This window comes from Notamacropus eugenii, chromosome 3 (genome assembly GCF_028372415.1).
Source record: "Notamacropus eugenii isolate mMacEug1 chromosome 3, mMacEug1.pri_v2, whole genome shotgun sequence".
Classification (NCBI taxonomy): domain Eukaryota; kingdom Metazoa; phylum Chordata; class Mammalia; order Diprotodontia; family Macropodidae; genus Notamacropus; species Notamacropus eugenii.
The window spans coordinates 149,533,426-149,557,886 of NC_092874.1; the positions used below are offsets into that span (position 1 = coordinate 149,533,426).

Here is a 24,461-nt window from a genome sequence, read left to right on the forward strand (position 1 = left end):
GCGAGTTCCCCAGCCCTCTCTTGCTGTTTCAGGGACTTCCCATTCCTTCTTGAGTGTTCCTCCCTCATCAGACTTTCCCTTTGTCTCGGGGGCTTTCCAGGGGACCTTCCACTCCCTCTTGGGTGTTCCCTCCTCATCAGACTTTCCCTTTTGTTCTTCCCCTCGGGGCTCTAGAGTCCCGCCCCTTGCTCAGCCATGCGCCACCTTGAAGGGCAGGGTCCTGGTCCCTGCCTGCACATTCTCTTAACATACCCCATGGATATAAAGGCTTGGGGTTGGGATCATCCTCATCGGATTCCTCTTCTTCTTCTGTCGTCCCTTGAAGGGAGTGCCCTGTCTAGGTCTTGCCGTTTGATCGCCAGGGGGAACGGGGATCCGAGCACAAAAGTGTGGCGACCACTTGAAAAAACGTAAAGTCCTCCTCTGTTAATACACCCGGGTTCACCCTCTCATAGGCAACCATCTGTTGTCCCACTATGTCCTATTTAGCTGGGCGTAACCCACAATGCTCTAGCCAAGGGGAGACATCCCAGATCTTTTCCACAAATGCTCTACAGTCCCGAATGTGGGGCTTAAGCCCATGGATCTTACAAAGCTTATACAGCTGACAAGCAAGTACTCCTTTATCTTTGGGCTTTAAACTGGGAAAACTATTTCCCTGACCCATCCTGGCCACTTCCCAATATTAAGACTGCCTGAATCTTCCCGCAGTAGCGAGGCAAGGCCACTTCTCAATACTGAGGCTGCCTGAATCTTCCCGCAGTAGCGGAGCAAGGCTACTACTGAGGGGCAAGGCGGATTCTCCTCTCCCTACGGCGGTCCCTGTCCGGGCGCCAGATGCCCGGGGCGACTCCCGGGCCTTCGCCTTCTACTTACCTATCCCCGGTCTTCGGACGTCTCCGGCCCCTCTCCTGGTTGGGGGAGGGGAATTCCCTCTCCCTGTTGGGGGAGGGGAATAAACAGGCAGAGCACCCGAAAGGAGTTGCAGCCAGCAAGCTTTATTGCGTTTCTTCTCTTCCAGCTCTTGTGGTCATCCCCTTTTATTATCCCCTGTCTCCTCCCCCGTATCTCCCATGGGTGGGGGAGCTCCTCCCAAGTGCCTCCCCGTGGGTGGAGCCAGCCTGTTACCAGGGCCATCCCAGTACCCCACAAGGGGGCAGGTCCGGACCCTCAGGCGTCTCACGGTCCTCACGGGGGACCCCGGTCCAGAGCTGTCCCCCAACAGATAGATATAGATATAGATCACCTTTCTGTCCTTTTTCAAAATAAACTTCTAATTATAAGAATGTAAGAATCTTGTATTACTATTAGCAGGCCTTTTTATGGGCACTTCATCTCTGGTCATTCCTACTTGTAGAACCTGAGATTCCCCAACAATAGATTGATTCCCTCCCTTTTTTTTTTCCAGCTTTTTCTGGTTTAAGAACCATAGAAACTGAACCCTATCAATGTGTGTGTGTGCATGTGTGTGTGTTGTTTTTACCAGTCAGTGAAATTACATATTCAAAGCAAAATGTATTTAACTAAGCATCATCATACAAAATAATTAATCAGTAAACACTAACTGAATATCTATTATGTGCCAGCCACTGTACTAGATGGTAGAAATTCAAAGGCAAAAATAAAACAATTCCTGACCCTAAGGAACTTAATAATAAGTAACAAAACTTCCCACCTATATAGACAAGGGTGAACTCTCTCCCAGATCACCATATAATCAGGGAGAAGAGCTATCACTTGCAGAGAATGTGTATGGCCAGGGAACATTCATTCATTCACATGAATGAATAACTGTAGGGAACATGCATGACTGGAAAAAACAAACCCTAACAGCAACTTGGACTCCAAAAGAGGTATCCCCACTTGCCAGGCCTAGAGGCCTGAGGGCTACCCGAGTCTTACCTTACCTCTATCGCAGGTCTTCGGCTGGCCAAACCGGATAAACGTATGAGAGAAGAGACTTTCCGGAGTCAAACAAGGGTTAAGCTTTATTCAGGGTCCTGGTTACAAGTGCAGGAGAAATTCTTCCTTAGGAGGGAGAGAGAAAATCTCCCAAGGAGGCAAAGATCTTATAATAAGAGATTGGAAGCAGAAGTGTAAGTGGGGAGAGAGGGGGAGGGGAGAGCGAAGAGAGGAAAAAGGGAGCCTTCTGTCCTGTAACGACCCCTCCCGAGCTAAGAGAGCCTTCAGGCTTTCCTGATCCTAATTAAGCTCTCCGGCCGCATAGTTTGCACCTGAATACCATGCCTGTTAGATAACAATAGGTGTGCCCAGATCCGGGACAGTCTCGAGGGGGATGCTCCTCCCATCACGTTTCTCACGGGAAGAGGCGGAAATACACGAGATTGCTCGGTCTCACTCCTCGATTCCCTGGTGTGTTATGGGGGGCCTCATGAGAACTCTAAGATTTAGAAGTTCCCACCTTTACCTGCCCGAGACTGTCCACATGGAATTGAGCTTCCACCCCCAACATCTCCCCTTTTTTGTTTTGCGCTGAGCGCACATGGCTCTAGAGCAAATAGCGGCTGGAGGCTGAGTGGGTCAGGAAGGCCTTTAGCATATGAGTACCCCATAACAGGAACTCCATTTACACAGAAATCTGCAGCTAGCACAACTGACAAAGAGAGGCATCCAACAAAACAAAGATGAAGCTAAATGGCTGAATTACAACAAGGGGAAGGGCAATCACTAATTCCAAAGCATATTCTAAGAGAAGCAGCTAGTGCTGGCGCCTTACACATCACCACCCCCTCAGTCATGCAAATGGATCTCAACGGCCAAGCCTGAATGGCCAACCCTGTGGTATTCAGGCGAAAAGTTGGTCACCTCCCCCCATGTGTCCTGGGTTTGTGATGCCAAAGTCCTCCTTCAGCCGCTGAAAGGAGATGCCTAGATGGAGTGGGCAGCAATGTCAGTGGTTGGGATGAGTGCTGCTTCCTCTCTGGGCAGCAAGGTTAAAGCTGTCAGCAGCAGACTCAGGTGGTGCATGATCCTTCTCCAGGGTCTCCGGGCTCGTCACCTCCTGCGTCTCCGTTGTTTCCGACACCGGTTTCCACCTACGGATCCTTCTAATGGGAATCCACACGTCTCCTTTTCCTGTGGAGACACAAACATACCCTGGACCCCATATTAGTATCTTATACGGACCTTGCCATTTCCCTGAAGCCATATCCTTTACCATGGCCCATGTGTCCTTATTTCCAGCCTGGGTATTACTTTCCTTGCGGGGTTGTCGTGGAATAGTCACAAAATGTCTCATAGCTGGAGTAGTATGTGAGTTTTTTGAGATATGCAAAAAATTGTGTGTATACACAGCTGTATCAAGCTCTGATTGTGTTAGGCGACCTCTTCCCCTTTTTTGTTTAGCGAGGATCGCCTTTAAGGTGAAGTTGATAAGGCTGTTACTTTGGTATTGCTGCTGCCAGGTGCTTACAAATGTTTGATTAACATCTGTAAGGAACCTGAATTTTACGGATTTTTTCTTTATAACAAACACAGGAGCATTCCAGGGTGCTAATTGCTCCTTAACCAGTATTTGTAGTGCCTGGAGTTTTTCTGGAGTCAGGGGTCACTGCTCCACCCAAATCGGGGTGTCTGACTTCCAATTCAAGGGTGGGGACTCCAGTGCAACTGCAATGGCCCTTACTAAAAATTTGATAGCCTCATCCCCAGGTGGCTCATGATGTCTCTGCCCCAGATGTTAAAACTAAGTCCTGGAATCGCCAACGGCCATATGGTCCCTTGGCGATCCTCTGCCTCCCACTTTACTGGGTGCATTGTCTCTAAGGTATTTTGGCACCCTCCTATTCCCCACACTGGTCTCTGGCTTTCTTTGAGCTTCCAGTGCCGGGGTACTGAGCGACCGCTAAGGCAGGTCCTATCCGCTCCAGTATGGAGCGTGCTATAAGGAGGCGCAGAGGGAAGACACGGTATATGCTCTCCTGCATGGCCTTTCCCATCTGCTAGATGGAGCTCTGAACCTATTTTTTCTCTACACTCCTTAACTTTCTGCTCGCCAGGGTTCTCCCCTCCCCTCTCTCGGCTTCCACTCTCATTCCAATCCCGCCCTGTTCTCTCTGGGCCTTCCAAAAGACTTTTAATCACACCGAATATCAGGAAATCTAAATCCTCCAGCTCCCCGGGGTATTGTTGTTCATAAGCGGTCATTTGTTCTCCAACCGCTCCCCATCTTTCTCTTGATATTCCGGTCTGCTCGAGCCAAGGAGAGACCTTCCAAATCCTTTTACAAAATTCTTGGAGGTCGTTTAACTCTATAGTGACCCCCGCCTCCCTGCATTCCCTGTAAAGTATCTCAGCCCAGACCTCCTGTTCCTCTGGCTTTATTACTGGCAATTGATTCCCCATCCCTGCCCTTTTCCCATGGGTGTGGGAAGCTACTCACTCTTTCTCTCCTTCCGAATCTAGGATTCAGGACTCGCGTCTTTCACAGCCCCTTCCGGGTGTTCCCAACCACCCAGGATATCTGTGCTCCTGTCCCTGTTTGGAATGCGCCAACTGCCAGGCCTAGAGACCTGAGGGCTACCCGAGTCTTACCTTACCTCTATCGCAGGTCTTCGGTTGGCCAAACCGGATAAACGTATGAGAGAAGAGACTTTCCGGAGTCGAACAAGGGTTAAGCTTTATTCAGGGTCTCGGTTACATGTGCAGGAGAAGCTCTTCCTTAGGAGGGAGAGAGAAAATCTCCCAAGGAGGCAAAGATCTTATAATAAGAGATTGGAAGCAGAAGTGTAAGTGGGGAGAGAGGGGGAGGGGAGAGCGAAGAGAGGAAAAAGGGAGCCTTCTGTCCTGTAACGACCCCTCCCGAGCTAAGAGAGCCTTCAGGCTTTCCTGATCCTAATTAAGCTCTCCGGCCGCATAGTTTGCACCTGAATACCATGCCTGTTAGATAACAATAGGTGTGCCCAGATCCGGGACAGTCTCGAGGGGGATGCTCCTCCCATCACGTTTCTCACGGGAAGAGGCGGAAATACACGAGATTGCTCGGTCTCACTCCTCGATTCCCTGGTGTGTTATGGGGGGCCTCATGAGAACTCTAAGATTTAGAAGTTCCCACCTTTACCTGCCCGAGACTGTCCACATGGAATTGAGCTTCCACCCCCAACACCCACTATTTCATTTTTCTGTTCTAATGCTGCTGCATGATCTCCAGCAAAGTCACTGATTTTTCATTTCATTGTGGCCCTCTGTTTTCTCTGCTACACTGTGTTCTATGCTGGATATACTCACTGAAATCCTAAATATATTGCTCCTCTATTACTTCCATCTGCTCATTTTCAATCATTGAAGGAGAGAAGGGATGGTTTTCACTCTCAGTTCAGTGGTTGTTTGACTCCTTTGTGATTTCAGACCTGAGCCAGGTACTCCCAGTCAGCGAAGCCTTTGAGCATTTGTCTATACTGGAATCCCCTTGTTTCTTATTCAGGAGGCCACTCTAAATTAGAATAAGATAATTCCTTTCAATTCCTTTCTCATGAAGACCATCTAGATCCAGGAACAATACTGAAAAGGACAAGGTGGAGATAATAAACATCTTTTCCCAATTTCATCCCAACTACCCAATCACTCTATTCTCTTCACTATATTTTAAGCTATGGTCCCAAATTCCCTTTTCAGACTCCACTCTTTTAACCAGCTTTTCACTTCCTAAATCTCTTTCTCTTTCAAATCACTTGCCTTTACTGGGCAGTAAGTATGAAAGCTCTACCTGTGCTACTAAAGCCTTCCATTTCTTACCTCAAAACTTCCAAAGCTCTCATGATGAAAAATGTTGTCCACCTCCAAAGAAAGAACCAATGAATTCTGAATGCAAATTAAAGTATCATTTTCTCACTTTATTTTTCTTGTTTTGGGTTGTGTGTGAGTGTGAGATATGGCTAATATGTTCTGCATGATTTCACAAGTATAATTGATGTTATACTGCTGGCCTTCTCAAGGGGTGGGAGAGGGGAGGGAGAGAGAGAGAATTTGGAATTCAAAAAAAAATTTTTAAAGAATGTTAAAAATAAATTACATATGTGTGTATGCATATATATGTATATGTATATTATTTAAAAGGTATTGAAACTGTCACCATTATTTAATTGGCTCAGAGAATAAGAGCTAGCTAGCCATCTATACAGGAAGCAGCATGAACTATTCTGGGAAGCTGTGCTCAATTGAATCAATGCTTTATCCCAACTGACATTCTTTCCCTTGCTCTAAATGGCATTTCCAGTGTTGTGGCTAAGTAAACCCCTTTTTGCTAATTAGTAGATGGACTACTGGTATCTCATTTTGTTCTAATTTGGAATATAAACTGTGAGGAGGCTTGCCTGAGTGATGTACAGTCTCCTACAGTATGCAAACACACACACACACACACACACACACACACACACACACACACACACACACACACTGCTAATCTTAAAGCACTAAACATCAGCAATTATTATTTTGTCTGAAGCACTTATTGAGAAGAATATAATTTTATTAATTTTTTTTGTTCAGTCATTTCAGTTGTGTCCAACTCATCATGTCCCCATTTGGGATTTTCTTGGCCATGATACTACAGTGGTGCACCTTTTCCTTCTCCAGCTCATTTTACAAATAAGGAAACTTAGACAAATAAAGTTAAATGACTTGCCCAGGGTCACACAGCTAGTAAGTGTCTGAGATCATATTTGAACTCAGGAAGATGAGTCTTCCTGATACCAGGCCCAGCACTTTAATCCATGTGCCACCTAGCTGCCATATAACTAAAAAATTCTTCAACTGTATGTAAGCTTGATAAACTTCAAAATACAAGAAAAGCAAGAATGCAAATAAGCATTTCAGTATAATATAATATTGTGTTAAATATAATGTGGTGTGTAAATGTAATTTATTATATCTAAATATAGACTTACTTTTTTTTCTCACGTTAATCATCTATCAACTAAAGCATCTCTCGTCTAGGCTTGTGTTATAACCCAAGACACAGAATCTTTTTTGTTTGTTTTATTTTTTTATAAGGTAATTGGGGTTAAGTGACTTGCCCAGGGTTACACAGCTATTAAATATCAAGTGTCTGAGGCTGGATTTGAACTCAGATCCTCCTGACTCCAGAGCTGGTGTTCTATCTACTGCACCACCTTGCTGCACCACAAGACATAGAATCTTGACAAATTCAAACTAATCTTAAAAGTTTCTAGTGCTTGGACAATAGCAGACTAGGGTACTCTAGTCTCTTACAGTCATGAAAGCTGCTGTTCATACTTACTACTGAGGCATTTTCTTTTAATAAATTTGCATATCTTATCCCAAAAGGGAGTCAATCTTCAAGTGTTTTTCTAGTCAGTCTAAATGGTGAAACTTCCAGTATTTCAGCCTGTCTTCCTTATAAAGGAACAGAAACCTAGGTGGTTAGTCCCTCACTGTGGTCTAGCCAAGTTATGATAGAAGTTACTTCCTAGCAGGGAAAAAGAGCTTCTTCTCCTGTTCCCATGGTCAAGAAAATGAGGAGTCAAACTAAGCTGGTTTTGTACTTAACACGTCTTGCATATCTGACATGTATGCTTAACACTTCAAAAAATCTATCTGCAATTGCATTAATGAAGGCATTTCTCCCATTGTGTTCTGTCAGTGCAGAACACAAACATCATCCATGTTCTCCCATAAGCCCTCCTCCACAGAATTACTACCCTGTATACCAGGTCAACTAAAGCCTATGGACTCCTCAGGCTAATATTTTTAAATGCATAAAATAAAATGCATAGGATTACAAAGGAAACCAATTATGCTGAAATGCAGTTATCAGAAAAAAATTCTTAATTAAAAAAAAATTCCATAGGCCACACATTAAGAACCACTACTCTAGGTCTTTTGAAATTCCATGGGTACCAGATCAACACAGCGGGGATGCCTATCTATTACCCCTTACTCTTACTAATTATACATTTTCTAAATTATACTCCTTGTGTCATTTCTTGCCCATAAATCATCATGGGAAATATAGTACAGCTTCCTTGTACCCTCCACACACTTCTCTATTGACCCTGCATCAGTCACAATTTCAGTTCTTTTAAGATTTTCATGTTCCATAACCCATAACTGTTTAGTATAATTGCTACTTAGTGTAGTATAGAATTTTCCCTTTCACACCTGCTTCAAGAAGTAATCTAGGGGGCGGAGCCAAGATGGCAGAGTGAAAGCAACGACTCACCTAAGCTCCTGGACAAACTCCTCTGGATATCTCTCAAAGGAGAATCTGACCAGACTTTGGAGGTGTAGAATCCAGTGGGTGACAGACTTTGACAGATTTGGAGCCCAGGTTGGACTGGAAGGTCCACGCGAAGGATCTGTTCTGCGGGGGTAAGCCCCCAGCGCACAGCGCAGTGTGGTCAACGCAGCGGAAGGGACCTGAGAAGCCCGAGAGTGGCGGGCGAAACCAGCGGAGCAGGAGACAAGCCAAACCGAACCGATGAGAGCCGCTGAGCACCAGATATCAGCGCAGCAGCCCTTGAAACCTTCAGCCTGAAGACTAAACTTCGGTAAGTCACCTACTGGAACTTCCGGGAGCTAGGATGGCGGAGTGATCAGTAAATGCTCTCTCCTCCCCCCTGATGACCGTGAAAGAACCATAAAATTCTTCCCCAGATAAATCCTGGATCAGCGGGAACAGCAGAAGGGGGCAAGTAGTCTCATAACACCAGAGGCTAGAGAAATAGCAAAGGGGGATTCTTCCTACTGTGGCGGAGGCGATCTGGAGGGACAGACGACCCAGGGCAGAGAAAATTCGCACTGAGACCCAGGCAAGCCTCAGAGCCGGGAGACAAGCCCCAGGAGGGGCGGGAACACGCATTAGCTTCTAGGCGTGCCCCAGCCCTCCAGGGGAAAAGGGAAGACAATAGGGAAGCTGGGATCACCATCCCCTGACCTTGCCTTTGCCTCAGGTCAGCTGAGGAGATCTCCTGAGACCAGACCACCCCTCCCACACACCTAACAAGCTAACCCCAGGGCTGATCTGGGAAACAAAAAAAAAAGCCTGCTTTCAGCCTAGACACACATCAGCTCAACTTAAAGATCTGTACGTTCTGACTGAAAGAACCAGAAGCTACAACACTCAGCCAACATCATGAATTGGAAAAAGCAGACAAAAAGTGAAAAAACCATAGAATCTTTCTATGGGGATAAGGACCAAAACACAAACACCAAAGAGGTCAGAGCTGAGACTGTACTTCCATCTGAAACCTCAGATGGGACTATGAATTTCTCGCAAACACAACTAGATTACCTGGAACATCTGAAGAAGGATATAAAAGAAAAACTGGCCAAAGATTTTAAAATTATAAAAAAGAATTCACTGATGAGAACATCACTCTTAAAAGGAAAATTGAACAAATGGAAAAGGAAGTTCAAAAATTAACTGGAGAGAATAATTCCCTAAAAGGAAGAGTTAATCAAACGGAAAAGGAAACCCAAAACCTAATTGGGAAAATTGATCAGATGGAAAAGGAAACCCAAAACCTAACTGGGAAAATTGGTCGAATGGAAAAAGAAGTACAAAAATTAAATGGAGAAAATAGCTCCTTAAAGGGAAAAATTGGTCAGATGGAAAAGGAGATGCAAAAGCTAACTGAAGAAAACAATACGATGAAGATTAGAATTGGGCAAGTAGAAACTAATGACTCAATGAGGCAACAAGAATCAGTCAAACAAAATCTAAAGAATGAAAAGATAGAAGAAAATGTAAAATATTTAATTGGAAAAACAACTGACCTGGAAAATAGATCCAGGAGAGAAAATTTAAGAATTATTGGCCTGCCAGAAACCCATGATGAAGAAAAGAGTCTGGACAATATCTTCCAGGAAATTATCAAGGAAAACTGCCCAGAAGTACTAGACTCAGAGGGCAAAATAGTCATCGAAAGAATCCACCGTTCCCCTCCCGAAAGGGATCCCAAACTCAAAACCCCAAGAAATATAGTTGCCAAATTCCAGAGCTATCAAGTGAAGGAGAAAATACTACAAGCAGCCAGAAAGAAACAATTCAAATATCAAGGACACACAGTCAGGATCACACAGGACCTTGCAGCTTCTACATTAAAAGATCGAAAGAATTGGAACCCAATATTCCGTAAGGCAAAGGAGTTGGGACTTCAACCAAGGATCAACTACCCAGCAAAGTTCAGCATAACATTTCAGGCAAGGAGAAAGTCATTCAACGAAATAAGGGATTTCCAGAGCTTCCTGACCAAAACACCAGAACTCAATAGACAATTTGATCTTCAAATGCAGGTCTCCAGAGAATCATAAAAAGGTAAACAGAGGGGAAAAAACAAAAACAAAAACTTGCTACTCAATTAGGGCAAACTGTTTACCTCCCTATAAGGGAAGATGATACCTGTTAATCTTGAGAACTGTGCAGCTATTATGATAAAAGGGATATATGTAGAGGGAACAGGCATAAAGTAAATGATGTCATGTCAAAAATATGATTTAAGTATGAGAAGGGAATGTAATAGGAGGTGTGGAAAGGGGGAAGCAGAAAATGGCAAATTATATCACAGGAAGAAGTACAAAACTATAGTAGAGGGAAGGAGGGGAGGGAGATGAGCATTGTTTGAGAGGTACTCTCATCTGATTTGTTCAAAGGAGGGAACAATAATCTTAAGTAGATAAGCCTAACTAGCTCTATAGGTAGTAGGAGGGGAAGGGGGAAGAAAGGGGAGGGAGGCTAAAAGGGAGGAAAGAAGCAATAAGAGTAAAGGGAACTAAAAGGGAGGGGGGTCAAAAGAAGGAGGGGAAGGCTGCAGGAGGAGGGGGAGAAAAGTGAATACTATTGAGGAGGGGAAGGGAGACGGGAGAGCTAAAAGCACAAATGGTGGGAAAGAGGTTGGAGGGAAATACACAGATTGTAATCATAACTGTGAATGTGAATGGAATGAACTCTCCCATAAAACGGAGACGGATAGCAGAATGGATTAAAAGCCATAATCCAACAATATGCTGCTTACAAGAAACACATTTGAAACGGGGGGATACACATAGGATAAAGGTCAAAGGATGGAGCAGAATATATTGTGCTTCAGCTCATGTAAGAAAGGCAGGAGTAGCAATCCTAATCTCAGACAAAGCAAAAGCAGAAATAGATCTAATCAAAAGGGATAAGGATGGAAACTATATCCTGCTAAAAAGCACCATAGACAATGAAGCAATATCATTACTAAACATGTATGCTCCAAGTGGTATAGCATCCAGATTCTTAGAGGAGAGGTTGGGGGAGTTGAAGGAAGAAATTGATAGCAAAACTATACTAGTGGGGGACCTCAACCTCCCCCTCTCTGAACTCGATAAATCCAACCTCAAAATAAACAAGAAAGAGGTTAAGGAGGTAAATAAAACTCTGGATAAGGTAGATATGATAGATCTTTGGAGAAAATTAAATGGGAATAGAAAGGAATATACCTTTTTCTCAGCAGTACATGGAACATTTACAAAAATTGACCATGTACTAGGACATAAAAATCTCACAATCTAGTGCAGAAAGGTAGAGATGATCAATACATCCTTTTCAGATCATAATGCATTAAAAATTACATGTAATGAAAGGCCATGGAAAGAGAAACCAAAAATCAATTGGAAACTAAATAATCTAATTCTAAAGAAGGGTTGGGTTAAAGAAGAAATCATAGAAACAATCAACAATTTCATTCAAGAGAATGACAATAGTGAGACAACATACCAAAACTTATGGGATACTGCAAAAGCAGTTATTAGGGGAAGTTTTATATCTTTGAATGCTTACATAAATAAAATAGAGAAAGAGGAGATCAATGACTTAGGCTTGCAGTTGAAAAAGCTAGAAAAAGAACAAATTGAAAATCCCCAAGTAAATACCAAATTAGAAATACTGAAAACCAAAGGAGAGATTAATAAAATTGAAATTAAGAAAACTATTGAATTAATAAATAAAACCAATAGTTGGTTTTATGAAAAAACTAATAAAATTGATAAACCTTTGGTCAATCTGATTAAAAAAAAGAAAGAAGAAAATCAAATTACTAATATTAAAAATGAAAGGGGTGAACTCACCTCCAATGAGGAGGAAATTAAAACAATAATTAGAAACTACTTTGCCCAACTTTATGCCCACAAATTCGATAATCTAAACGAGATGGATGAATATTTTAAAAAATACAAATTGCCCAGATTAACAGAAGAGGAAGTTGAATACTTAAACAACCCCATCTCAGAAAAAGAAATTGAACAAGCCATCAATGAACTCCCTAGGAAAAAATCTCCAGGGCCAGATGGATTCACAAGTGAATTCTATCAAACATTTAAAGAACAGTTAATCCAATACTACATACACTATTTTTGAAAATTGGGGATAAGGAGTCCTCCCAAATTCTTTCTATGATACAAATATGGTTTTGATACCCAAACCAGGAAGAGACAAAACAGAGAAAGAAAATTATAGACCAATTTCCCTAATGAATATAGATGCAAAAATTTTAAATAAGATTCTAGCAAAACGAATACAGCATCTTATCACGAGATTAATACATTATGATCAGGTAGGATTCATACCAGGATTACAGGGCTGGTTCAATATTAGGAAAACTATTAGCATTATCGATCACATCCACAACAAAGCTAACAAAAACCACATGATTATCTCAATAGATGCAGAAAAAGCTTTTGACAAAATACAACACCCATTCCTACTAAAAACACTGGAGAACGCAGGAATAAAGGGAACTTTCCATAAAATAATAAGCAGTATCTATCTAAAACCTTCAGCAAGCATTATATGCAATGGGGATAAGCTAGATGCATTTCCAGTAAGATCAGGGGTGAAACAAGGATGTCCATTGTCACCACTATTATTCAATATGGTACTAGAAATGTTAGCTGTAACAATTAGACAAGATAAAGATATTCAAAGAATAAGAATAGCCAAAGAAGAAACTAAGTTATCACTCTTTGCAGATGATATGATGATTTACCTAGAGAATCCCAGAGATTCAAGTAAAAAATTACTTGAACTAATAAACAACTTTGGCAAAGTTGCAGGTTACAAAATAAACCCACACAAATCTTCTGCATTCCTATATATTAGCAACAAAGTCCAACAGCAAGAGATAGAAAGAGAAATCCCATTTAAAGCTAGGGTAGACAGTACAAAATACTTAGGAGTCTACCTGCCAAAACAAACCCAGGGATTATATGAACACAATTACAAGACACTTTTTGCACAAATAAAGTCAGACTTAAGTAAGTGGAAAAACATTAATTGCTCATGGGTAGGCCATGCTAATATGATAAAAATGACAATTCTACCTAAATTAATATACTTATTTAGTGCCATACCAATTAAACTATCAGACAATTACTTTCTAGAGCTGGATAAAATAATATCAAAATTCATTTGGAAAAACAAAAGGTCCAGAATATCAAAGGGACTAATGAAAAGAAATGCTTGGGAAGGTGGCCTAGCGCTACCAGACCTCAAACTGTACTATAAAGCAGCAATTATCAAAACCACTTGGTATTGGCTAAGAAACAGAGAGGTAGACAAGTGGAATAGACTTGGCACTCAAGATGCAGTAGGCAAGGAATATAGCAACCTTCTGTTTGATAGACCCAAGGTCCCCAGCTTCTGGGATAAGAACTCATTGTTTGACAAAAATTGCTGGGAAAACTGGATAACAGTGTGGCGGAAATTAGGCATAGACCCATACCTGACACAGTACACAAGAATAAAGTCCAAATGGGTACATGATTTAGGTATAAAGACTGATATCATGAATAAACTGGAGAAGCAAGGAATAGTGTATTTATCAGATCTATGGAGAAGGGAAGGATTCTTTACTAAAGGAGAGATAGAAAGCATTATGAAATGCAAAATGGATAACTTTGATTACATTAAACTGAGAAGTTTTTGCACAACCAAACCCAATGCAACCAAAATCCGGAGGGATGTAGTAAATTGGGAAAGAATTTTTACAGCTAAGCTTGGGGATAAAGGCCTCATTTCTAGAATATATAGAGAACTGACCCAAATGTATAATCATACAAGTCATTCCCCAATTGATAAATGGTCAAAGGATATGAACAGGCAATTTTCAGAGGAAGAAATTAAAGATATCTATAATCATATGAAAAAATGCTCTAAATCACTATTGATTAGAGAGATGCAAATCAAAACAACTCTGAGGTACCACATCACACCTATAAGATTGGCAAACATGACAGAACAAGAAAACGATAAATGCTGGAGAGGATGTGGGAGAGTTGGAACACTAATTCATTGTTGGTGGAGCTGCGAGCACATCCAACCATTCTGGAGAGCAATTTGGAACTATGCCCAAAGGGCTACAAAAATGTGCATACCCTTTGACCCAGCAATATCGCTACTAGGACTATATCCCCAAGAGATCATAAAAATGGGAAAGGGTCCCACATGTACAAAAATATTTATAGCAGCACTCTATGTAGTTGCCAAAAACTGGAAGTCAAGGGGATGTCCATCAATTGGGGAATGGCTGAATAAATTATGGTATATGAATGTAATGGAGCACTATTGTGCCATAAGAAATGATGAACAAGAAGACTTCAGAGAGGCCTGGAAGGACTTATATGACCTGATGCTGAGTGAAAGGAGCAGAACCAGGAGAACTTTGTGCACAGCAATGACCACAGTGTGTGAGAGTTTTTTCTGGTAAACTTGGAATTTTGTAATAATGCAAAAACTTCTTAAAAAAAAAAAATCCCAAAGGTGGTTCTCAAGGCAAAATGCCTTCCACACTCAGAGAAAGAAATATGGAAGTCACTCACAAAATGTAGCAGATCATGTTTGTGTATGTGTATGTGTTTGTGTATCATGTTCTGATTTGTTATACGATTTCTTTCATTTATTTTAGTCTGACTACATAGCATGACTATAGTGAAAATATACTCAATAGGAAAGTATATGTAGAATCTATACAGAATTGTATGCAGCTGTGGGGAGGGAGGGGGGTAGTGGGGGGATAAAATCTCAATTGTATGGCAGTGATTGTTAAACATTAAAAAATAAAAAAATAAAAAAGAAGTATTCTAGAGGTCTTCAAGAAGAATGTGATGGTCACTCCTTCAGGATGTGATAGAGGAAATTCCTCATCAAGTAAGATTCCTCATCAGGTTAGGTAGGTGACTTTTGAGGTCCCTTCCTACTCTGAGATTCTATGAAGATGTATTAAAGCAGAAGATCAGAATAAAGTGAAATATAATCAGAGCTTTTTCTTAACTTAAAAAAAAGTTTTACTAGCCTTTTTCCCCTATAAAAAGTATGTTGAAAGGAAAAATCTAGTTAATATTCATTAAAATTAAGTTAATATTAAGTATGACAAAAACATTATTTAAATATCCTTACCCCAAGGTTGAAGGATGGTAGTTTCATAAGAGATTGTTCAGGGGAAACTTGCCAGTTGATGTATGAGTTTATCATGGGGTCAGTCGTTTGTTCCTGGTTTTTGAAAGTCCCTTATCAAGAAATGTGGATGGGCCCATTAAGAGACACATCATTAAGAGGACAAAAGATAACTCCTGATGAAAGATTGGGGCTACCTCCAAGATAAATTGATTATCTGGGACTCATAAGAAGAAAAATTCTTGGGAAAGAAGTCGTCCTTTTTTTCATCAGTCTATAAAAGTGAACCAACAGAATGGTTTAGCCCTTTGGGGTTCGTTTTCACCTTGGATTTAAACTCCTGAAAGAACAACAAAGCTAAGGACGGACCTAAGTTCTGGCTGGGAGGGAAGAGAGCTATGCCTACTCATGGCTTTTCCCAGGCTAGTAACGGCTCCTTTAGGGCATACACAGGCATGACATGTGTTTGCCCACAATTTTCTAAGTCAAATTCAGATATCTGAGAGCCGACTTCTTCAGCCAAAGAGAGGGCAGAAGCAAGGGCAATAATGGAGTATCCTCAAGAAGTACATAGTAGTTAAATGTGTTGACCCATGTAGCAACAGAGTTCATGGATAATAAATACTCCTGGATCCCAGCCTACAATGTATAGAAGATGGGACACTGATTTCCTAGGAGGACAATCCTAGAATCTAGCCCCTCTTACCAGAGAAAGGAGATTCCTTCACCGCTGCTGACTATCAAGGTTGATTCAAATAACCCCAAATTCCAGGGGAAAAAATGCCTGAGCATCCTGCCCTTGAAGAGAGAGAGAAGTCCCCATGTCCTGGCCCTTCCCTACAGAATAAATAAAAGATTAAAACTATAAGATCTGTACTGTGCTCCCTGCTATTACTATCCTGTCTAAATAGGATAGATCTGGTGAGAAGGGGAAAAACTGCCTGTCCAACAGTCACCAAGAGTGTTTCGTTTTCCAACAGGAGTTCAAACTTCAGGGTTGTCACTACAAATCTAGGTGGAATAGTGTAGAACCCTAGCTAAGGATTCATAAGAATGTCAAAATGCTTCCCTTCTAGCAACTCCTAAGTTCCATTCCCTTCTGGGAGAAATCTAAACAGTGGGATATCATTAAATTAGTCCTAATGAGGCAATATGACACAGCATAAAGAACTTTGGCCCTGGTGTCAGAAGACCTGGATTCAAATGTTTTCTACCTGTTTGAATGTGTAAAAATTGCTTAATAGACCCCTGCATTGTTTTTTTTTTTTAATCTCTCTCATCTTTAAAGTGAAAAGATAGAATTAGGAACTCTCAATCAACAATCATTTATTGAGTACCTGATATAGATAAGGTACCAAACCAGGCTCTGAAGATATAAAGCAAAAAATAAAGCAATATCTACTTGAAAGCACCATATATTCTAGTTGTCTAGTGAAAAAATAGGACCTACCAGACAGGGAAGAAAAGTATCTTTTTTTAAAATTAATTAATTAATTTGTTTTCAGTTTTCTACAATCACTTCTATAAGTTTTAAATTTTCTCCTCTTCTCCCGCGCTCCATCCCCAAGATGGCAAGCAATTTTATATGAGTTTTACACATACATTCTTATTAAACACATTTTCACATTAGTCATGTTGCATAGAAGAATTAAAATGAATGGAAGAAACCATCAGAAAAACGAAACCAAAGCAAAATGTAGCACAAGAGAAAATAGTCTGCTTCATTCTGCATTCCATTCTATACTTCTTTCTCTGGTTATGAATCGCATTTTACATCAAGAGTACTTTGGAAATATTTTAGGTCCTTGCATTGCTGTGAAGGGCTTAGTCTATCAGAAACAGTCCTCGCACCCTGTGACTGTTACTGTGCATAATGTTCTCCTGGTTCTGCTCATTTCACTCAGCATCAGTTCATATAAGTCTTTCCAGGATTTTCTGAAGCCCTCCTGTTCGTCATTTCTTATAGCACAATAGTATTTCATTACATTCATATACCATGACTTGCTCAGCCATTCTCCAATTGATGGGGATTTCCAGTTCTTGGCCACCACGAAAAGAGCTGCTATAAATATTTTTGTACATGTGGGTCCTTTTCCCATTTTTACGATCTCTTTGGGGTATAGCCCTAGAAGGGATATTGCTGGGTCAAAGGGTATGCACATTTTTATAGCACTTTGAGCATAGTTCCAAATTGCTCTCTAGAATGGTTGGATCAGCTCACAGCTCCACCAACAATGAATTAATGTTCCAATGCTCCCACATCTTCTCCAACATGTATCATCTTCCTGTTTTGTCATGTTAGCCAGTCTGATAGGTGTGATATGGTACCTCAGAGTTGTTTTGATTTGCATCTCTGTAATCAATAGTGATTTAGAGCATTTTTTCATATGACTGCAACCAAGATTGGGAGGGAAACAGAAAACTTTTACAACTAGTGTCTGTGATCAAGGTCTCATTTCTAAAATATATAGAGAATTGTCAAATTTACAAGAATACAAGTCATTCCCCAGTTGATAAATTGTCAAAGAATATGAACAGACAGTTCTCAGAGGAAGAAATCATATCCTTTGACCATTTATCAATTGGGGAATGACTTGTATGCTTGTACATTTGACTCAGCTCTCTCTATATTTTAGAAATAAGGCCTGTATCACAAACACTAGTTGCAAAATTCTATCCCAGTTTTCTGCTTCCCTCCCAATCTTGGTTGCATTGGCTTTGTTTGTACAAAAACTTCTCAATTTAATGTAATCCAAATTATCCATTTTGCATTTCATAATGTTCTCTGTCTCTTGTTTGGTCATAAATTTCTCCATTCTCCATATATCTGACAAATACACTATTCCTTGCTCCCCTATTTTGTTTATAGTATCAGCCTTTATACCTAGATTGTGTATCCATTTGAACTTTATTCTGGTATATGGTGTTAGGCATTGGTCTCTGCCCAGTTTCTACCATACTACTATCCAATTTTGCCAGCAGTTTTTGTCAAATAGTGAGTTCTTATCCCAGAAGCTGGGGTCCTTGGGTTTATCAAATAGTAGACTGCTATAATCATTGACTACTGTATCTTGTGTACCTAACCTATTCCACTGATCTACCCCTAGAAAAGAAGTATCTTGATTGTGTGTTACTGTGAGTATTTTATGTGGAGGTTTGTTCTTGTTTTTTTAATATCTGTTTGTGTATTCCTGTAAGTCCTTTGGGACTTCTGTATTTTCTATAAAGTTGAAATGAAGTCTGTCCTACACTTGATATGTATTTGTCACCTTGATTGCTTACATGGGACCTGGTGTCCCAATTGTCCACATTTGTGGAGATCTCTACATGACCTATATTTGGATATTTTCCCAGAGTAAATTGTGAATGGGGATATAATGAGCAAAGAAGAATGTCCTTTTGGGGAAGGTCCTCAAGAGGAACACCATCCTGTGTAACTCCAGATCTTTGAGTATCCTAGCTTATCATTTTCCATTTGGTAAATCTGAAGAACAAACTAAGCTTCAAGCCCAAGTAAAATTACTCTTTTATTCCCCCACTAACTTAATCTGGAGCCTACTGCTACCTCCTTTTGGGCCTAGTAAGTACAACAGTAATTTAGAGAAGGGAGAAGTCATACAGGCTGGCACAAAGTAGCCTTTAGTGGAAGATGCAGGGTTTATTAGCCTGGAAGGCAGAATTGGACTTGGGCGGCTGGAGATGCCAAAGAAGGTCCAGAAAAGAGAAAAACAGCTTGAGTAAAGGCAGAGAGGCAAATTGAACATAGCATTAATAACAATAATAGAAAATATTACATTAGACAAAGGAAACAAAGCCCCAAGGAGAGGCACTCCTCTACTAAATTCTCTTGGCTTGATCATATGCTTAAAATGACCATAGTCACAATAAACACATGTTACCTAACCCTGGTTTGCTGTCAACCTTAATATAAATTTTGATCATTGGGAAAATAGTACAAATGCATGGTTTCAGGGATATAGAAGTGGAGAGTTAACCATGAAACCTTAAACCTTTGTCCACCTTGAAGCACTACATAAATATGAATTAATTTTTGTGGGGAGGAAGAGGTAAAGGCAAAAATCCTCCACATGAAAAGCTTTGGCTTAAATAAATAAATGAGTTCCAAGAGTTCATAATCCCAGTGAGTCATCAAAGGACTATGAAAATGATCTATAATTATGCCAGGAAGAAAGCTTCAAATTTTCCAAGGTTTACTAGCCAAAAAAATATAATGTCTCTGGCCATCTCTGCAACTGGTCTTCCCCAAAAGCAACAGAGAATTAAGACCATGAGTAGATGTTTTTAACTGGCAGAGGAATGATGATTTTGAATTCAAGAGGACTGGAAACATTGCCTAAGTTTTCCTGGAAAAGAATTATTGCTTGTTTGTTATTTCTCTAGAGTTCAGAAAGTATGACATGAATGGATGTTCTCTCCCCAAGTGATGTAGCATGGACCAAGCCCATATATCTCTCTTCATAGCATTAACTCCTCCTAGGGAAGGCATAAGCTTCTTTTCAATGAAAGATCTTTGCCATTACTTTCAGGTTTCACCTAGCAAGATTAAGACTACAAAGACTGAGTTGTTTATCTCCCCTTAGCTACTGTGCTTGTAATTTGGATAAACTGCCAGTAGATTAAGAGTGAGAGATAATCTATTGGCTTCAAAGTTCTAACAACTGTCTTTTCCATAAATGTGATTAACTAAGAACATAAATTGGTATGCCTTATTTTCATTCTCTTTGATATTGTAACCATTGACCTAGCACCTTTAACCTTTTGGCAGTTGTAGACTGGTTCCAATCTTGGGGTATTACCACTGATACGCTCAGCCAGAGTGTATGCTAGGAAATCTGAGACTTGAGTCTAGCTCAAGTCTGGGTTTCCACTGATGTGAAGAGTCTCTCAGATCCTATACAAACAATGCAAATGCTGTGTCCAGGTCAGCCTTTATTTCACCCACAGAAAATGAAGAAAGACCATGTGACTCATGGGAACCTGTAAAAAAATGCAGAAAATACATCTACAATTCACAATTTCCTATAAACAATCTTCACCATTTTTCCCTCTCTTTGATGAGTCCTACAATCCAAAAGGATCTAAAAGTCCTATGAACAGCTCTACCAGTAGTTTAGACTCCTCAGAATGGAAATATATTTGGGGTTAACAACGGAACAGACTACCTACATTTCACTTAAGTTCCACTTTCCACAGTGATGCATCCAGTGCCTTCTTGTCTCCCAGTCCTTTGATAACCCATCTCCCTGCCAGATTCGTGGTACCATTCTGTGATTTGGACTCCCTCAGGAAAAGAAACACTCCTGGGGCTACTAGACAGGAAATATCCCAACATTTTAGTGAGTCACTCTTTCACTCCACACAGATGCATATAGTAAAAGGCATCAGGTACATATATATGTATGTTAAATAATACAGACATACATAGGTATATAGGTACGTGCGCACACACACACTTTTGTTCTCAAATGAGTCTGTCAAAATAGTCTTCCTTTCAATGACCTTAGATTTAAAGAGCAGGAGTTGTTGTTTATTTAATAAGGAAAAACTCTCTGGTCTTTCATTCCTGTTAGCACTGTGGCCAACTAGTCTTTCCTAAACTGGTGAATAGGCATTGCCTGAGTTATACTGAAATCCAGAAAAGAGCTTAGCTTAAAAAGACCAAGGTCTCCCACTGCATCCAGGGCCAACTCCAGTCATCCTTATTTGCCACTGGACCCAGATGGCTCTGGGGGAACAAATAAGGCTGGTAATGTTGAACAGCCCTCTCTCACTTAAATCCAATTCACTTACATGTCATGTCATCACCTGTTTGATGTCAAGGTCCTCTTTGAGAATGAATGACAGACAAGGACAACAAGGACAACAGCCACTCTGAAGGCTTAGATTCCTCCAGAGTGAAACATTCGGAGGCTCTTTAAAAAGGTAACCCCCTCTCCCCATCAGATGTACGTTGTACAAATAACTCACTTTAATTGCTGAATGAGAATTCCAGGTCCTCTGTACCTGCAAAATATAGAGTTGATACCTTGCTGCTGCTCTTTAGAACATTTGGGTCATATGTAAATCTCTTCTCTTAGAAAGAGTTGTATCGGTCAATATTTGTTGTTGTTCAGTCATTTTTCAGCTCTGTCCAACTCTTGGTGACCCCATTTGGGGTTTTCTTGGCTAGGGTAATGGAGTGATTTGCCATATCCTTCTCTACCTTATTTTACAAATGAGGAAACTGAGGGAAACAGGATTAAGTGGCTTGCCCAGAGTCATCCAACTAGTAAGTCTCTGAAGCCAGAGTAGATGAGTCTTCCAGCACTCTATCCACTGCACCACCTAGCTGCTCCATTGGTCAGTATATTTATCACAGGTTAGAAATTCTGACTCTCAAACTCAAATCTTGTGTCACTCACAAGATGACCTCTGTACTTGGAGATCCTAGAGAGCTTGTGTTTGAGAACGTGATGATGACATGGAATGAGAGTGCCTTGGAAAGGCTAGTTCTGGTCAGTCAACCATATGTTGAGGAAGAGGTTGCTTAACTGGCTTCCTTTTGCTTGTTTGTTTGGATAATAATGTAATCATTATGACTTTAACTCTGTTTCACAACAGATGAAACATGTACACGTGGGTTTTCAAAATTTTACCTTCTCTTCTTTCCTTAAGCTCCCACTGCACCCTTATTTTTACCCGATGCCCCCCAATTGCATCCGAGGCTACTAGCACCCCCCTGAATCATTCTAATGTCCCCCCATGGGGTGATATCACCCACTAGGAGAACCTATATCACACAGACAAGCACAAAGCAATGGCTCTTCTTGTGAAGAATCCATTCTTCCCATAGTCTGAGTAAAACAATTCATCTTTGGAGCAGTCCCAAACAAAGTTCACTATCCTGTAATCTTATTAAGTTCATCAGGGCTTACCCTTAAAAAAAGATAATTTGAATAAAAACGAACAATAACATAAACAATTAGCTAATGTTTGTGTTATATTTAAAAGGATGTTAAAAATACCAGAATGAACACCTACATAAAACTAGGAACCTTGTTCCTTAACTTCAACTATTATCAATCACCACATAATCTAACCCCAATTTTCCCCATAGACTTAAGTGGAAAGAATCTTCTAACATATCTGGACCCCTTTCTTATATAATTGTTCTGGGGCTTGAAGACTTTAGTACAGCATGGCACATGGAGCCCTTGTAGGAAGCTCCTATTTAGTCTTTTCTTTTTCTGTCTTCAGAGGTTTTTAACTGCTTGATCATAATTTATCAGAGAGGAGGCATTCTGGGTTGGTGACAGTACCAACTTGCTCTGAGTTTGAGGCCTAGAACTGTACTAGTCCAATCTAACATAACTCAACTTGAAAGAGTTAGAGCTTTGCCATCTCTAGATCAGTGAAATTCTATATTCCTCTCCTTCCCAACTCAGCACTAAACCAAATCTCCATCATTCCTTACAATTCCTAACCTACTATTCAAGCCCTTCCTGTGATTCCTTGGCCTTTTCCCTTGCTCGTCGCCAAAAAACCCATGCAAGTGATTTTCCAATCAGTAGTTTTCTTGGGAACTTGTTTCTAAATTATTCCAATTTCTGCTTTCACTTAGCAACTAAAATTTAACATAGAACTGATGTCTTTATTAACCTCTAAATATTTAGAAAATAATTAAATAAAGGATAATACAGATTTTAAATAGAGAAGAGTTATTCTCCAAAATAACTAAAATGGATTTCTAAACCTGTTTGAAAATGCCCATGGGAAGGCATCATGGGTACTTTCCTGGAAACAGCAATAGAACACAAATCAGGATCTTCAAGTAACAGGATATACAACCTTGGGTAAATCCTTTGAGTGCCCTGGGCCTTATTCCCTTCATTTGTAAAAACAGGGGTCTGTATTCAAAGCTTTCTGAGTATCAATCTATGAATCTACTGATCTATATCTCAGGGTGAGGTTGACTAGAACAGAACTTCACCAGAGGGAACTTAGCTTATTAGCACATGCCTTGGAGAAATGCCCAGCTAGTTTTGAAACTAACTGGGCTTCAGTGTATGAAGAAATGTGTTTTCCTTTAACTCTGAAATGCCAGATAATGAGTCTTTGGGCACAAAAATTTCCATACTGGTATTTAGGGGATAAAATTTGCTTCTTGCAAGGTTTCCTTTTCCATTTTTCCCTTTGTTTTTCATTCCTCAATTTTCCATCAGGCTACATGCCTGAAAGTCTTATTGTTTTAATAAAAATAACCTCACAAAATATCCATATATTATGAGAGGCAAGTGTTCTTTGGCAAATTTGTATTAATTTATAATTAAATTAATTGAATAATTTGCACCCTTTTCTATTCCCAAACATGAATGTCATTTTTCTCTCTAAGGAGACTACAATTTATCAAACCAAAAGTCATCATTTCTCATGACTGAAAAAGTAAAATTTTAATCAAAGTCTAAGGAAATTAGCAATTTTTCTTCTTCCCCCTTCTTACTTATAGATATGGCAGTAGCATTGGTAATTAGATGACTAAAAATTGTTACCATGTGTACTGGGTAGATTAAACTTGTTAGCAACATCCATTGTAGAATTTTGGGCATCCAAATGTCTTAGCACAGTTTTAAACTTGAAAAGCTTGAAGCTGTAGATGTTAAGATTTTTGGAATACCCTGTACTTTCTGCTATTACTGGTAGTATTCAAATATTCAGTCTTGACAACAAGAGAATCCCTTACCTATTTTCCCCTTTGATTGGCCAGGATCCAACACTGGGAATTCATTCAACTGATTTGGACAGACTTATCATAATAATCCTCTTCCCCAAGTACAGAGTGAACTGCATCAACACATGGGCAAAGTGCAATATTAGATCAGGTGTTAACATAGCCTATAAGAATTCAGCTCAACATTGACTCAGCTAAGAGGCCCCATCCAGTGAGGCTGCCCTGTGTAAAGCCTGCCCTTGAGACTTGACTGGGTCTGAAATTGATTGGTCACAGGGACAGGCCAATGAGTCTCAGTGAGGTTATATAGAATTTCCACAAGAAGACTGTCTCAAA

The 24,461-nt window shown here is 40.5% G+C and overlaps 1 long non-coding RNA gene across 1 annotated transcript; it reads right to left on the minus strand.

Moving 5' to 3' along the window:
• Window positions 1-15,929: 15,929 nt before the first annotated feature.
• LOC140533415 (uncharacterized) lies at window positions 15,930-24,245 on the minus strand. Its single transcript, XR_011976913.1, has 4 exons — window positions 24,138-24,245; window positions 21,386-21,421; window positions 20,585-20,727; window positions 15,930-20,395 (listed from the first exon to the last, which is right to left on the minus strand). It is a non-coding gene; the product is annotated as an uncharacterized lncRNA (long non-coding RNA).
• Window positions 24,246-24,461: the final 216 nt, after the last annotated feature.